Below are 16,130 nucleotides of genomic sequence, written 5' to 3'. Positions count from 1 at the left end.
TTCTGACGGGCTCACCACCCGTGGGAGGGGCCATGGGGGTCGGGTGCAGTGTGAGCTGGGCGGCAGCCGAAGGCAGGGACCTTGGCGGTCTGATCCTCGGCTACTGAAGCTGGCTCTTGGGACGTGGAACGTCACCTCTCTGATGGGGAAGGAGCCTGAGCTGGTGCGCGAGGCTGAGCGGTTCCGGCTAGATATAGTCGGACTCACCTCGACGCATGGCTTGGGCTCCGGAACCAGCCTCCTCGAGAGGGGTTGGACTCTCTTCCACTCTGGAGTTGCCCGAGGTGAGAGGCGTAGAGCAGGTGTGGGCATACTTATTGCCCCCCGGCTGTGCGCCTGTACATTGGGGTTTACCCCGGTAGACGAGAGGGTAGCCTCCCTCCGCCGTAGGGTGGGGGGACGGGTCCTGACTGTTGTTTGTGCTTATGCACCGAACGGCAGTTCAGAGTACCCACCCTTTTTGGAGTCCCTGGAGGAGGCACTGGAGAGTGCTCCTCCGGGAGACTCCCTCGTCCTGCTGGGGGACTTCAATGCTCACGTGGTCAATGACAGTGAGACCTGGAGGGGCGTGATTGGGAGGAACGGCCCCCCCGATCTGAATCAGAGTGGTGTTTTGTTGTTGGACTTCTGTGCTCGTCACGGACTGTCCATAACGAACACCATGTTCAGGCATAAGGGTGTCCATATGTGCACTTGGCACCAGGACACCCTAGGCCGCAGCTCGATGATCGACTTTGTGGTCGTATCGTCGGACTTGCGGCCGTATGTCCTGGACACTCGGGTGAAGAGAGGGGCGGAGCTGTCAACTGATCACCACCTGGTGGTGAGTTGGCTCTGCTGGTGGGGGAGGAAGCCGGTCAGACCTGGCAGGCCCAAACATATTGTGAGGGTCTGTTGGGAACGGCTGGCGGAATCCCCTGTAAGGAGGAGTTTCAATTCCCACCTCCGGCAGAGCTTCAACCATGTCCCGGGGGAGGTGGGGGACATTGAGCCCGAATGGGCCATGTTCCATGCCTCCATTGTTGAGGCGGCCGACCGGAGCTGTGGCCGTAAGGTGGTCGGTGCCTGTCGTGGCGGCAATCCCCGAACCCGCTGGTGGACCCCAGTGGTGAGGGAAGCCGTCAAGCTGAAGAAAGAGTCCTATCGGGCCTTTTTGGCCAGTTGGACTCTGGAAGCAGCTGATGGGTACCGACGGACCAAGCGGAACGCAGCCTCGGCGGTTGCTGAGGCAAAAACTCGGGCTTGGGAGGAGTTTGGGGAGGCCATGGAGAACGACTTCCGGACGGCCTCGAGGAGATTCTGGTCCACCATCCGGCGACTCAGGGGAGGGAAGCGGTGCACCGTCAACACCGTGTATGGTGAGGGCGGGGCTCTGCTGACTTCAACTAGGGACGTCGTGAGTCGGTGGGGGGAATACTTCGAGGGCCTCCTCAATCCTACCGACACGCCTTCCGATGAGGAAGCAGAGTTGGGGGGCTCGGACGTGGGGCCTCCAATTTCTGGGGCTGAGGTTGCCGAGGTGGTCAAAAAACTCCTCGGTGGCAAGGCCCCGGGGGTGGATGAGGTCCGTCCTGAGTTCCTCAAGGCTCTGGATGTTGTGGGGCTGTCTTGGTTGACACGCCTCTGCAGCATCGCGTGGACATCGGGGGCAGTGCCTCTGGACTGGCAGATCGGGGTGGTGGTCCCCCTCTTTAAAAAGAGGGACCGGAGGGTGTGTTCCAACTATAGGGGGAATCACACTCCTCAGCCTCCCTAGGAAGGTCTTTTCGGGGGTACTGGAGAGGAGGATCCGCCGGATAATTGAATCTCGGATTCAGGAGGTGCAGTGTGGTTTTCGTCCTAGCCGTGGAACAGTGGACCAGCTCTATACCCTCCGCAGGATCCTGGAGGGAGCATGGGAGTTCGCCCAACCGGTCTACATGTGTTTTGTGGACTTGGAGAAGGCGTTCGACCGTGTCCCTCGGGGATTCTTGTGGGGGGTGCTCCGGGAGTATGGAGTGCCGGACTCCTTGATATGGGCTGTTCGGTCTCTGTATGACCGGTGTCAGAGTTTGGTCCGCATTGCCGACAGTAAGTCGGACATGTCTCCTGTGAGGGTTGGACTCCGTCAGGGCTGCCCTTTGTCACTGATTCTGTTCATAGTTTTTATGGACAGAATTTCTAGGCGCAGCCAGGGCGTTGAGGGGGTCCGGTTTGGCGACCTCAGAATCGGGTCTCTGCTTTTTGCGGACGATGTGGTTCTGTTGGCGTCGTCGGGCCGTGACCTTCAGCTCTCACTGGAGCGGTTCGCAGCCGAGTGTGAAGCGGCTGGAATGAGAATCAGCACCTCCAAATCCGAGACCATGGTCTTCAGCCGGAAAAGGGTGGAATGCTCTCTCCGGGTCGGGAATGAGATCCTTCCCCAAGTGGAGGAGTTCAAGTATCTCGGGGTCTTGTTCACGAGTGAGGGACGAATGGAGCAGGAGAATGACAGACGGATCAGTGCGGCGTCTGCAGTGATGCGGGCTCTGCACCGGCCCGTCGTGATGAAGAAGGAGCTGAGCCAGAAGGCGAAGCTCTCGATTTACCGGTCAATCTATGTTCCTACCCTCACCTATGGTCACGAGCTGTGGGTAGTGACCGAAAGAACGAGATCGCGAATACAAGGGGCCGAAATGAGTTTCCTCCGCAGGGTGTCTGGGCTCTCCCTTAGAGATAGGGTGAGAAGCTCGGTCATCCGGGAGGGGCTCGGAGTAGAACCGCTGCTCCTCCGCATCGAGAGGAGTCAGATGAGGTGGCTCGGGCATCTGGTGAGAATGCCTCCTGGACGCCTCCCCGGTGAGGTGTTCCGGGCCCGTCCCACTGGGAGGAGGCCCCGGGGAAGACCCAGGACACATTGGAGAGACTATGTTTCTCGGCTGGCCTGGGAACGCCTCGGGGTCCCCCCAGAAGAGCTGGAGGAAGTGGCCGGGGACAGCGACGTCTGGGTCTCTCTGCTAAAGCTGCTGCCCCCGCGACCCGATCCCCGGACCAGCGGAAGATAATGGATGGATGGATGGACTACAATGTGTAAATCAATGCAGAAACTTCTTAAAAGTGACAACTTTGTAATTGGGGACAATCTTTAAAGGAACTCTGTACATTACAATGTTTAATATTTTTTAAAAACAGTCAAAATCTGTTTTATTGATTAATTGTTGTTTTCTTTGTATCATAGTTTTTTATTAGTTTAACTTGCCTGAGTGGTTCAACTTAAGATGTTTAATTTTAACTGTAGCCTGTTTTGCTCACACAGTGTAATAGATCTTAGTGTCCCATCTGAAGCATGGCAATTCAAATGGCGGCCCGTGGGCCACATGCGGCCCAGAAGCAATACCTGAGTGGCCCAACTTGTGGTTCAGCCAAAAAAGCAGAGAAAAACCATGAAAAACACAGTTCGCGAAAATGAGATCAAAATTCCTACATTAGATCAGAGAGTGAATGCAACACTCCACGTAACCTAGCAACGCACAACCAACCCACAAGGCAGCACGTTGTTCTGAAAGTTACTGAAAGAACCAAGTTAGCAGCTCAATTCCAACTGAAAAAGTACATCTCTCTCAACCCTCAAACGAAAAATTGACGATGAAAACCTTCGTTTTAACCCTGCCTGGGCGGACAGATACCGTTTTATTTTACCACCAACTCCACACGTTTTTTTTTTTTTAGTTAAACTCACCTTTTTGGTCAGATATGACCAGGATGTTACTTTGATTTCATTTAAAAAGGGAGACAACATTTTGTGACCAAAATATTCTCTTTAGTATTTTAAAGTGAAAAATAGCATCGCTGTTACCTCAGGTTCTATTTAGTTAGAAAAGTTTTAATGCACTTTTTGATGTTCTTATGTCAGATATGTTTATTTCATTCCAAAAGGGAAAACTATTTCATCATCGTTGATGTGCACTTTTTGTTTTAATGTCCGGGTTATTTCAGAAGTGAGAGTATTGCGACTACCTCAATTCATTTAAAAGTTTTGAAATGTGTTTTTATGCACTTTTTGAAGTGGCTGTGTTTTACAAAAATACGAAAAGGGGAAATGATGAATAAACCTCACATGTTATTTCATTATATTTGTGTTGGTTTGAAATTTGTCATTACCTCCTCCTTAGCCTACTGACCACTGAAAATGTCCGGCCCAGCTTAAGGTCTCGGTTTTAAAATCTGGCCCAACTGAATTTGTAATTAAATAGCCCTGATCTAAAGGGTTAGGAATCCCTTCATTGTAGTTTGACAAACTAGGGGCCCCAAAGAGCATCTTGGTTAGGGCCCCCACAAAGCTAGAAACGGCCCTGAATGGATGCAACCTTCCACATCATCTTGCTGAAGTCTAAGCATCTTTCCAATTAGTTGATGGTTGGTATAATGCCTTTAAAAATGTTTTTTTTTTTTTTTTTTAATGGTAGGCTATCTGATAAATTTGAAAAATGACAGAGACGAAACAGTTTAACTTTAATAAACATCTCTTAACCACCATCCTGTCTGCACCATCTCCACCACCTCTTCTGGTGATATGAAGATAGAGGCGCCACCGGAACTCAGACAACACATTGACACGACCGTGTTACTGCAATGTGGTCCAAAAAATAAGACCTCAATCGTGCCGTTATTTGCTGCTGCGGGAAGACCTCAATCGGAGCTCCAGCAGCTTGGTTTGCAAATAAAGGAAACGCAACGACTCGAGAATACAACTGGTGTGTACGGGGGGAGAGGCGGACCAAAATCTGGAAAATAAAATAGAATTTTTTATAAAATTTTTGGATGATCTGGGAGTAGGCGAGTTATGAAGGAAACGCTCCCTGCTGTTTAAATGGCAGGTTGCGGCTGTTAAACTCCTCTGCGCGGATCACCTGCAGGTGCTTTGAGGAGGGAAAAAAAAAACTCATCTTAACATCACCTGATGTTTCAGAACTTATTGAGTTTAATATATATATATTTTTTTACTCGTAGCCTACCTCTCCGCTTAAAACAACTCCGGATGAGAGAGTTTTGAGGATGGATCGCTGGCGTCAAATGAGATACCTTGAAGTGAACACATAGCTTGCAAAAGTGCTTATATCCTAAATGAGTCCGACAAGATCAGACAGTGAAACTGTCCTCTGGCAGTCATACAAAAACCAAAAAAAGCCTGTTGCCATCTTTAATTTAAGACGCCCTGATTCATCCAGCTCGGATTCCCTGTAAAGAACAACGTGATGCTGCGCTTAGACAGAAATCACTCACCTTGGCGTCCTTTTTAAAACAAGCGTCGAAGTGACCGAGCTTCGCGGATCTCTGGACCAATCGGAAGCGCGGGTAGTTTCCCTTCAGCCAGCTCCTGTCAAACTTCTCATGTGGTTGGGGGAGAGGGAGAAGCGCCGAGTCTCGTCTTGAATGCTCTGTCACCGACGTGTATGATTAGAGTTCATTTCCAGGCGACGACACGGTAGTTTTTTTTTTAATTTTATTTTTTTTTTATCGTCCCGTGACACACATGTCCTCGCCGCCTCGAGCCTGTTGTTGAAAAGCAGCCCGGAGATGAGGTGCGTCGGATTCGCTTCCACGTGAGCGAGAACTCCACACACAGCCTCCAGACGTCGGACTGACTCTGCTCACACACAGGCTTCGGCACAATATGCTTTCAGAGAGGCGGGTGTCTTAATCTGAAGCTCCCTCTCTCTCTGTGTCTGTGTGTGTGTGCGGGAGTGTGCGCATGTGTGTGTGTGTGTGTGTGTGTGTGTGTGTGTGTGTGTGTCTCCCTGTCTCTCTTTGTCGTCCCCAATTTCAGCACAATAAATATTCAAATCTCGCCACATTTAATCTTGTGTTTACGAGGTGACGGACGTTAGGCTGTAACTCACCAGCCACGAGCGCTCTCAAACGAGGCACCTCTCAAGCTAAATTCGAACATTTAAAAAGCATGTGTGTGCCACAGCTGAGTCCTGGGCTTTAATTTGGTTTACATCATTTGATTCCCTAGGGGGAAACACCGCAGGGGTTGTGTATTCCCCTAATTCTCGAAAAAATTAGTATCAGAGCCATGGCCAGTCATTTTGTTGTAGTATAACACTGTATTCCCTATGATTTGGATAATTTGGGTAAATTGCTGTGTGTGGATGTGTGCGTTTGGTCCTTAAAGAGACAGTGACATATTTTCCCTGTTCATTTGTCTTTGTATTTCTGCCCAAACTGTAATGATAAATGTCATGCCAGCCCAGACTCTGAAAACATTTGTTTACCTCTTGCTGGTTTCTGTTATATAACATCCTCTCCCTCCAAAATCTTTAGAGACATGCCTCTATGATGAGGTTATATCACTCACTTCTTATTAAGATATGATACTTGGGTTGGGCTTTTCTTGTCCATATTACGTTAATCCAATTTTCTATACGAAGTCCAAGCTACTTGAAATGACTTAGTCAGGTTAGCGTTTTACGTCTGCCCTTAAACAAAGAGTCATTTAAGGGGATTGCTGGAGTGAAACACGGTGTCTACGGCGAGTTGACCATTTTGTGACTCTGCACGGCACGTTTCACGTGATGTCAATCAGGCCTGTGATGATGACCTCCTCATGTAAAGAATGCTGCAAATCTTTAACAAGCACAACCTACTACTGTGGTGGTGTCTGAGGTCTTGCTCTTACAAATGTGACTCACATATTAGAATTTTGTATGTGTTTAATTGTTTTTCTCATGTCCATTTGAATTCCAGTCATTTTTTTCTCTTAGGCTGATGATGGGCCCTGATGCCAGAAGTTGTTGAATGGTGTGTGCCCTCTGAGCTGGTGTAACCGATTTTATTAATCGCCATCTACAGAATTCGGACGTGTTGACCCTGCAGCAATCATCAAGATCAACTTTAGTTCCCTAAAACGTGTGCCTTCATTTTAACCCTGTTTCAGGCAGACAGATCTACAGTGTGTCAGCAGTGTCGCCTCCTCCTGATGGAGGACAGATCGCTGTTGCATAAGCATGTAGACACAGAAGGTGGCTGCTTGCATATTTCTGCCGCCTTCTCGAAACACCTGTCCTGCCACGCTCTGATTGCATTAGCACTCACAACAGTCAGATGGTGCCCATTACAACATGGGAAGCATACTGTGATGACCTTAGTTTTTCTAAATGTCTCATTCAAACCTCATCTTCAGAAACAGCTGATTTTAAATAGATGGATCGCAGTTAAGGGGCTGCACGGTGGTGTGGTGGTTAGCACCGTCGCCGCACAGCAAGAGGGTTCCAGGTTTAATTCCCAGCTGGGGCCTTTCTGTGTGGAGGTTGCATGTTTTCCCTGTGTATGTGTGGGTTCTGTCTGGGTACTCAGGCTTCCTCCCACCACCCAAAAGCATGCATGTTAGGTTAATTGGTGTCTCTAAATTGTCCCTAGGTGTGAGTGTGAGCATGTGTGTGGTCGTTTGTCTCTGTGTGGCCCTGTGATGGACTGGCAACCTGTCCAGGGTGTACGGTGCTTCTCGCCAAATGATGGCTGGGATTGGCTCCAGCAGCCAATGATTGAGTTGGGATAGAAGATGGATGGACCACAGCTAAATGGTTGCAGTTAAACAGGTAGTGGGCCCTCTTAAGCTTGCACATTTTCTGGAAAGCGCTGTCCTCCCCTTGGTCAGATCTGACCATCTGTCGCTTACTGCTAACCTGTTAAGTGAAGCTCTCTTTGGTTGCAGAGACATTTCTGTTACACTGAACCTTGCTCTGCTCTAGAAAACTTCTGAGCACTGAAATGCAGCCTCTGTTTGTGGCAATTTGCAGACAACTCAGAGTTCATCAGCTGTGTGACCCATGTAAGAGTGTTGTTATTGAATTGGGACTGTAATGCTGATCATGTTTTTTATCGAGCTGGTTACCTCGTTTTTCGATACATTATCTTAAGACGTTCATTTCATAGAACAAAACAAACAGAGCCTTTTGCATTTACTCTGCTGAAAAGCCCACAAAGCAGTTCTTTGTATTTATTAGGGGTCAGTTTGACAGTTTTGTAACTGAGGACTTAAAATGAAGAGCTATTGCATGTCCTTGACAGAAGATGTTGTGAATGAGTGAACAACAGCGTGTCAGGAGGAGCAGCTAAAGTGTGGCATGTTTTTCTTTGACATATGGTTCAATAAATTGGAGGGTTATGCGATTACAACATTCAGGTTTTGATCTGAAGTGATTGGAAATTTAGTGGATTTTTGATGGCACAATTAAAACAGCTTATAAGTAGTCATACTATACATGAGATATAGAGATGCATTTAAAGTGACCATCCGGGATTTTGGACACAGGACCTCATTTCCGAGTCAGCCAGGGTGGAAGAAATGTGTCCAGAACGTTTTTTTTGCATTCCATGCAGTCCTTGTGAAATCCCATATCCCTGTTGCTAAGCTAGCGAAAGTGAACGGCTATGCTCTAGCCTGTCCCAAAAACAGTCTTATCCAGTTTAAACAACATTCAAAACAAAACCGTAATTATGCCAGGCTCCGAATGTAAATGTTTGTCTTCATATAATGAGGTTTGAAATAAAACCGACCTAGCACTGCCTGGATTTTAGAATGTTGAGGGACTATTTTCTCGGGGTCAGCGGAATTTTACCTCGCTGTCTTCAGTTGTGATGTAACCACACTGTCATCAACAGGGAGCCGCAAGAGACGTCGCTTAGCAAGGCTAGTTCTACAGCTTGCTTTCGGATCGAATAGTAGATTAAAAAACAGCGACACCGCAACATGGTACATCAATGTGCATATATCAACTGCAACAATAAAGCCCACAGATGGGTACCGGCAAGTTTTATTTAAGATTAGTGCTAGAAATATCACTCCGCGGCTGCCAAGCTTTCAAATCAGGTAGTATGAATTGCTGATGGTGATCAAACACAATTGCAAGGTTGGTTAACTTCCTAAACGCCCCCATCAACACATATATTTGCATCGATAACCTGCCATGATAATTGAGTTGCTTTCAGTGTTAAATAAATAGGTTTAGAGTGTTTTCGGGGCAGGCTAGAGCATAGCCGTTCACTTGCGCTAGCTTAGCAACAGGAACACAAGATTTCACAAGGACTGCATGGAATGGAAAAAAAACCACCTGGACACATTTCTTAAACCCTGGCTGACTTGGAAATGAGGTCCTGTGTCCAAAATCCCGGATGGTCGCTTTAAGTAACACTGCTAATAAAGCTGCATTTCTACAGTGAATAGCACCTTAAAGCCAAATCAGAGCTGTTTAATGCAGAGGTGGCACACTCCTCATCGAACTTCACACTTGATAAAGTGTGTGAATGAATGTGTGAAAGTTTTTTTTCTTAAAAATCCTTCTTAAACAACACAATCTTTGGCATATGTAGGTGTGATTAAGAACGACTCAGAAAGGATCAGTGATGTCTGAGCAGCTTAAACTGTGGCTGCAATTCCTCTGTGGAGTTCTGTATTGCACCCAAGGCTTTGGTCTATATATTGACGTCATGTAATTAGATGTGGATTACACCAAATTTTTTATATCACACGACAACAGTTAAATTAGTTTCCCTTACACATCAGTTCCGCAACTTTTCCTCAGACGCCTGTCTCAAAATGAGGAGGTCATGGTATTGATTATGTTCGGCTGATGTTTGTAGAGGGTTGTGCGTGCGGCTGTTTCACAGCAGTGTGACAACGGATGCAGCCTTTGCGTAGAAGCACTGTGCTCTCTTATCTCAGCTCGCAGGGTGAGCAACATTGGCATTACGTTGTCCTGATGACTGTGGGGATTTATTCAGGGGAACAGCTTTTCATGGCTGCGAGGAAGATATATAGAATCACTCAGATTCAACAGAGATAGCGTAGTCTGATGATTGGCGGTGCTACATTAACCACAAAGCTTTAACTTTTGATGCTGCCTTAAAATGTGGAAGCTGTTTGATTCAGTTGAATTTTCAACAGAAACATGTTATTTCTTCACTTCCATTTGTAATCTAAATTCTGAATAGCCATTTCACAGGCCTATCAATAGGTAAATGTGTATTGCGTTGTTGATCTACGCCTGTTATTGAACACGTGCACTCACACTGTCTGCAAAAGAGATCTTGGGAAAATCATCAACTGTCAGACTGTGGCTTCAACTGGTCAACTCTGTAGGTTCCAGAGAGAATTTAAGCCCTTCCATTTCCTTTTGGCTTTCAATATCAAAATCAATCTCCCTGGCTTGCTGTCTTACCAAATAACGGTTGTCTGTGCTTCTTTCAAATAACACAAGCAAGCTAAGTCCTTCACAAAAAGGCTCAGTGTGTTTTTCGTAGCCTCTTCATCAGTTTGGTCCTTCCCTCATCTTAGTAATTGAATGGGACATTTGCATTTTGTTGCCAAGCACGAGGTGCATGTGTTGAAAGGTGTAAAGTGATGGGAGGTTGATACAAATGAGGCAATGGAAACTCCGTCCATCCATCCATAACTGCTGAATCTGTCAGTCAGGTCACGGGGGGGCTGGATCCTATCCCAGTGGTCATTGGGCGAGAGGCAGGGTACACCAGGTCCACACAACCACACACTCACTCCTAAGGACACTTTTAGAGACACCAATTAACCTAACATGCATATTTTTGGACAGTGGGAGGAAGCTGGAGTACCCAGAGAGAACCCACACATACACAGGGAGAACATGCAAACTCCCCACAGAAAGGCCCCAGCTGGGAGTTGAACTTGGAACCTTGTTGTTGTGAGGCGACGGTGCTAACCACCACACCACTGTGTAGCCCACAATGAAAGCTATCCAGTGAAAAAAGAAAGGCTGAGAAAACCATCTGCATAAACATTTTAAAGGTGCCCAGTTAGATATTATTGAATTCCATTTTGACAGGCCTGGATATTTGCTTTTCTGCATGAAGCTCTCACTGAAAATTTCAAGGCTGTACCATAATGTGCAAGAATTGTTACTCATAATCAGAGATGATCAAAGATCAAAGAGGGATATTTTTCTTCAACTCCATCTCACATCGTATGAATGTATGACTCTTTTTTACATGGCAAGGTCTTTACACAATAGAAACTGTTTAAATCTTGTTATCCCCTTATTAGGCAAAAAACTTGCCATTGTGCAAAGCAGTTTATTATTTGGTGAAGGCACTCATCTGCCTCTGGAAGGTGGTTAGACTATATTTCAATGACTGTGTTCCCAAAAGGTAAGAGTGGTGTTTTTTTTTAATATTTACATCTGCTTGTGAGCACCTGTTACATCCCCTGAGTGAAAACCAGAGGGCAACAGACAACCACTGAAGTTAACTCAAAGCAAAAAGAGTACATTATTGAACCTTTGTATTCATCTGCATGCAATTTGACTCAAATTAAGAAATTTTCACAAAAATGATGGGGCAGGATTGGGGGTAAAGTAAGTCACTGTGCCAAACAAATGAAATAAACATAACAAGACGAGGCCTAAATCTCACGCCTACAAACAAAAAGGGGACGAAAGACCTAACCAGTTGATCCAAAAAAGACATTTTGTGGCACCAACCAAAAACCCCATACTTTGTGGAAACAAAAGAGATTGTGTGTGAAAGAAAGTATAGGGTACCCCAACCCTATTTCCACGACCTCCCACCACATAACTTTTCATTGATATTTATCAAGAGCGCTCAGGTTGACCAGGGGTTGTATGACAAAGCGAGACCAATGGCTCAGCGAGGTATGTTGAGCCTTAAGTCAGTGTCACAAAATTGGCTTTCTGGCTAGACAAGGAGCATTTAATGTTCAGGGTTTTGGAATAGTCGGTAAAAAGAGGTACTTTTTAATTTATTCTTGTGATGATGATATCCCAGACAGACTGATACAACATTTAAATGTTATCTTGCAGAGCCATTGAATCTATGCTGATCAGATCCCCACTTAAAGCACTTAACTGATGTCGAGTAAAGGTTGCATCGTTTAAAAAAACTAAATCACTAAATGACTAATTGAGCTAGAAATCAATTAAAAGAAACGTCGCAGACAAGGGAATGCTTTTGATACGAAACCGGTTTCGCTGTGCCGTGTGTCACCAAAGAAGCTTTGCAGTAACAGTAAATCAAAATGCAGGCTCTGTGTCGCATTACCATGAAATCCATGAATTCAGCTGGTTAATTGGAATACTTTTTTATTTTTCATATTTTGTCCTGATTTGCTATAAAGTCCATTCTGTAGTGCTGATATGACACCAAACACAGATCAGAACATCAATTTATCCATATATTTGAGAATTGTCAATTAATAATGTTATTTTCCCTTTGATTTGTTCCTGGACTTAAATAGTTTCTACGTTATTGGGCAGATTCACAGCTAAATGCACTTCTTTGGTATGAAGTTAAATATCCAAAAGTTTTGTGAGGCTAGACATAAACAGCAGACAGATATTAACGTGGTTCTTTTCAGTCCTCTCTTGTATTAGTTGCAGCATCATATTGCCGAAATGATTCTTCATTCCTGATCATTCGTACAACCTCTGCTGTACTTATAGACGAAAGGTCACAAAGAGGTGCATGACCCCATTTCCAAAAAGTTCGGGACGCTGTAAAATGTGAATAAAACCAAATGCAATGATTTGCAAACGTCATAAGGCAATGTTTTATTTGTGCTCGAAGATAGAAAACATATCAAATGTTGAGTGAGACATACTTTTTCATGAAAAAAACTAAATATAGTGGTAGAGTCTCAGCAAAAAATGATTCTACAAATCGATGAGCTTAAGAATCATCTGCAGTACATAGTGTCATCAAAAGATTCAGAGAATCTGGAAACATCTTGATGTCCAAGGCACAAAACTTGAAAATCAATACTATGATCTTCAGGCCCTCAGGTTTTGTTTTTGTAAATCACTGCACGGGCTCAGGAACACTTTGACAAATCATTGTCTGTGAACACAATTCACCTCGCCTTTCACAAATGCAGGTTAAAACTCTATCATGCAAAGAAGTAATCATATGTGAACATGATCCAGAAATGCTGCCGTCCTCTCTGGGCCAAATCTTATATGTTCCTCTGGACAAAAGAGAAGCAGGACCGTATGGTTCACTATGGGGGTGTATCAGTGCTTATTGCACCTGCAACTTGCACGTCACCATCAATGCTGAATTGTACATACAGGCTTTAGAGCAACTTTTTCAAGGATGGTCTTGTATATGTCAGAAATACAATGCTAGGCCAGATGCTGCGTCTATTAAAACAGCTTCGCTTCATAGAGAAGAGCTGGGAGTCCTGTTTCAGACAAGAATCCGAGAACATTCCCCTCCCAAAGATCCAGCAACTGGTCTCCTCAGTTCCCAGATACTTGTTAAAACAAGTGAGAGTGCTACAAATTGGTAAATATGGCCACACTTTTTAGGGACATGTTGTGGTACTTACATTTACCATGAAATAGTAAAATTTCTCATTTTCAACATTTGATATGTTTTCTATGTTCTAATGTAAATAAAATTATGATTTATGAGATTCACACATCATGGCATACTACACCATGTCCCGACCTTTGTAGAACTCAGGTTGTATTTTGTTTGGAAGAAGCATCAAAGGATACATAAAGTCTCCATTTTTAAGTAAGCTTGTGCAGAGCCTTTGTTAGCTCAGGAAAGTCTGAGCGAATTTAAAACGTTCATGGCCGTGGCTGTAGTACTCTTTAGGTTTTGTCAAACCAGCAGACACACAAAAAGCCTGGCTGTGGTGAACTTGCGTGTATTACACCCCTCAGGAGTGGAAAACGAGAGAGCCAATCCTTCACTCGTACTCCTCTTATTGTGGGCTCTTGAAGGTCATAGAACAGTTTGAATTTTAGGGAACCCAATCTGCAGCAGGGCTTGACTGCGCAGGTGTATCATCATTCAGGTAGCACCTAGAAAGAAGGCAAAGAAAGGGAGAGAGATAAGCATACATAACAACATGAACACTGAGGGGAGAAAAGGAAGAAAGTGAAGAAATCACCTCCAAGATTATTTTAAGACGGCAGAAGGAACGTCTGCATTGGTCATGCTGTGACTGGTATGACTGACAGTGTTGGGTGGGTGATGGTGCCTTCTCTTATTCCACGTGATCTCATACTAAGCCAATTTTAACCCCCTACGGTCATGAGCCACAGGGGTTAAAGTTAAAGGTCATGGATTATGGGGAGGGAGAAATACAAGAAGGGGAAGAAAGTGAATGTTTGACATAGTTGTGGAGACATAACCATGGTTAAAGTGAGGAAGACATGAAGAAAAAAGAAAGTGACCCTGGAGTGTATTCAAGTGGTCTTTGCAGAATAATGAATGATACACACAGGGAAATGGGAAGGCCCTCTGGCTCCCACATGAACCACGTCACTAAAACTTAAAATAACTTAAAGATCAAGGGCAGAATATTTGTTAACGCATGAATCCAGGGCTGGTTTCTGCTATATTATTAGTTCACTCAGTTGATGGATGAAAAGGATGTCTTATAATATTTAATGCCCTCAGTGGTAAATAAGGCTGACGCAAAAACCAGACATGGAGCGCTTCAAAGAAAGGGCGACTTCAATGAAAACAAGATTACCAAAAGGATTTCCTTTGATCTGCACTAGAATGAACATGCACTCAATTTATTAGCTCCTCAACATTTGAATCAATAAAGAAAAACTTTACCAAAATCTGGAGGGAGCTTAATTGCATTAATATTTTAAGTTTAAAAACGCACTCAATAAAAACAAGGAGATCCTGGAGACTATGTGCACACAGATAAAAACCCTTTGATTCAGTAGATTATGGTATGTAATTCCTTCGTCCTCCTCTTCCATTCAGAGCCATCAGCTTCATAAAGTTGCCCACAACTTGACAGGGATAAAGGGGCAGATTGATGCACATGTATTTATGGGAGTTTCCCCTCTTTTAAGAGCCAGCTGTGCCATTATTTGCTTCCAAAAAGAAAAGAAAAATTTGCGTTGGACTCATGGGGGAAGCTCAGGTGTTGTGCAGCACAGATGGGAGGAGACACTGTGCACTAAAATGATTATGCATTTACGTAAAATGTCTTTAAAATGGCAGAGGAAGACGTTGAGGGGATTAATAGCAAGCCAACATTAGTCTCAATTAACTGGAAAAAAATATAGTATGGCCTGGATTTTAAGTAGAAACAGCCTTCATGTTTTGTTCATTGCTTTATATGAGTTTATTTTGTTTTAATGGAGGCACTATAGCTTCTGTAGCTGGGAAGTCATTCACATGTTCTCCAGCATTGCGCCTCAATGATAAGGAATCATGTTTTTGTTTCGTTTTTTAAGAACAACATTTGGATCCATTCATTCTGACCGAGTAGATGTGTTGAAGGTTGACTGCTGTTCTATGTGTAGAAAATCAGTTTAAAGCCTTTTTTGGCCATGAGCGATATCACTTGAGACATGGTTAGGGATAAAGAATCCATCTTCCCTTTTTTATAAACTGTAATCCAAAATCAGGAAACAGAAAAACGATTAATTCTTCTATTGTGCCTTAGATCAGCACTAAAACAGCTCTTTTTTGTTCCGTATGTTAGAAGATTTGGTAAAAAATGTGAAATTCATTTGAATGAAGATTGATTTTGATCTTGAATCTCAAGTGTATTGACTTTGTCGTGTACAACCTGTCATCAACACTTTCCTCTACGCTTGAGCTAAGCGACTACTTTTCCCATCTCCCAAAGTGAGCACCATTGAAACCTCTCTTCTCCTCTTCTCCCACCCATCACAGATGCGAGCTGAAGAGGCAAAAACAAACATGAGGAGAGAGGAGGCGAGGTAACAGACACATCTTGGCTTCAGTCATCATTTTAAACTGACATCAATTAAAAATGACATGATAAAACTGTATTCTCTAACCACTGTTTTGCTGCTGTGTACAGCTTTGTTGCATTATCTTTGTCAGATGGGCCTTAAAGCTGCAGTCGGCAGGTTTTCAAAATTGCGAGTCTAAGGGCGTATTCAGACCAGGAAAGTCCGATAGTTCACTTGCTTTGGTCCGAACCTTTTTTTTTCATTTTGGTGCGGTTTGCTTTCAGACTGTACATTTCATTAAACGGACCAAAATATGTCAACAAAGCCACGCGCCCTGAAGTCGTTCGGCTATTGGTCAGAATCGACACGCGCAACACAAAGTGCTAAGTTCAAAAGTGAATGTATTCATGGACGCTTTCCGTGCCGTTATTGCTTTTAATA

At 44.6% G+C, this 16,130-nt stretch overlaps 1 protein-coding gene across 2 annotated transcripts in view; it reads right to left on the bottom strand.

Annotated features, from left to right (window-relative positions):
• The window catches only part of LOC142388377 (solute carrier organic anion transporter family member 1C1-like), a 50,227-nt gene extending 44,609 nt beyond the window's left edge, over nucleotides 1-5,618 (bottom strand). For both annotated transcript variants that reach the window (XM_075473547.1, XM_075473548.1), the window contains exon 1: nucleotides 5,242-5,618. The gene's annotated coding sequence lies outside the window, so the exon portion shown is untranslated. The remainder of the gene's footprint in view (nucleotides 1-5,241) is intronic.
• Between the last annotated feature and the right edge of the window lie 10,512 nt (nucleotides 5,619-16,130).

This window comes from Odontesthes bonariensis, chromosome 9 (assembly GCF_027942865.1).
Source record: "Odontesthes bonariensis isolate fOdoBon6 chromosome 9, fOdoBon6.hap1, whole genome shotgun sequence".
Lineage (NCBI taxonomy): Eukaryota > Metazoa > Chordata > Actinopteri > Atheriniformes > Atherinopsidae > Odontesthes > Odontesthes bonariensis.
Note: the sequence above shows the minus strand (reverse complement) of the source record. Positions and strands in the feature narration are given on the sequence as shown.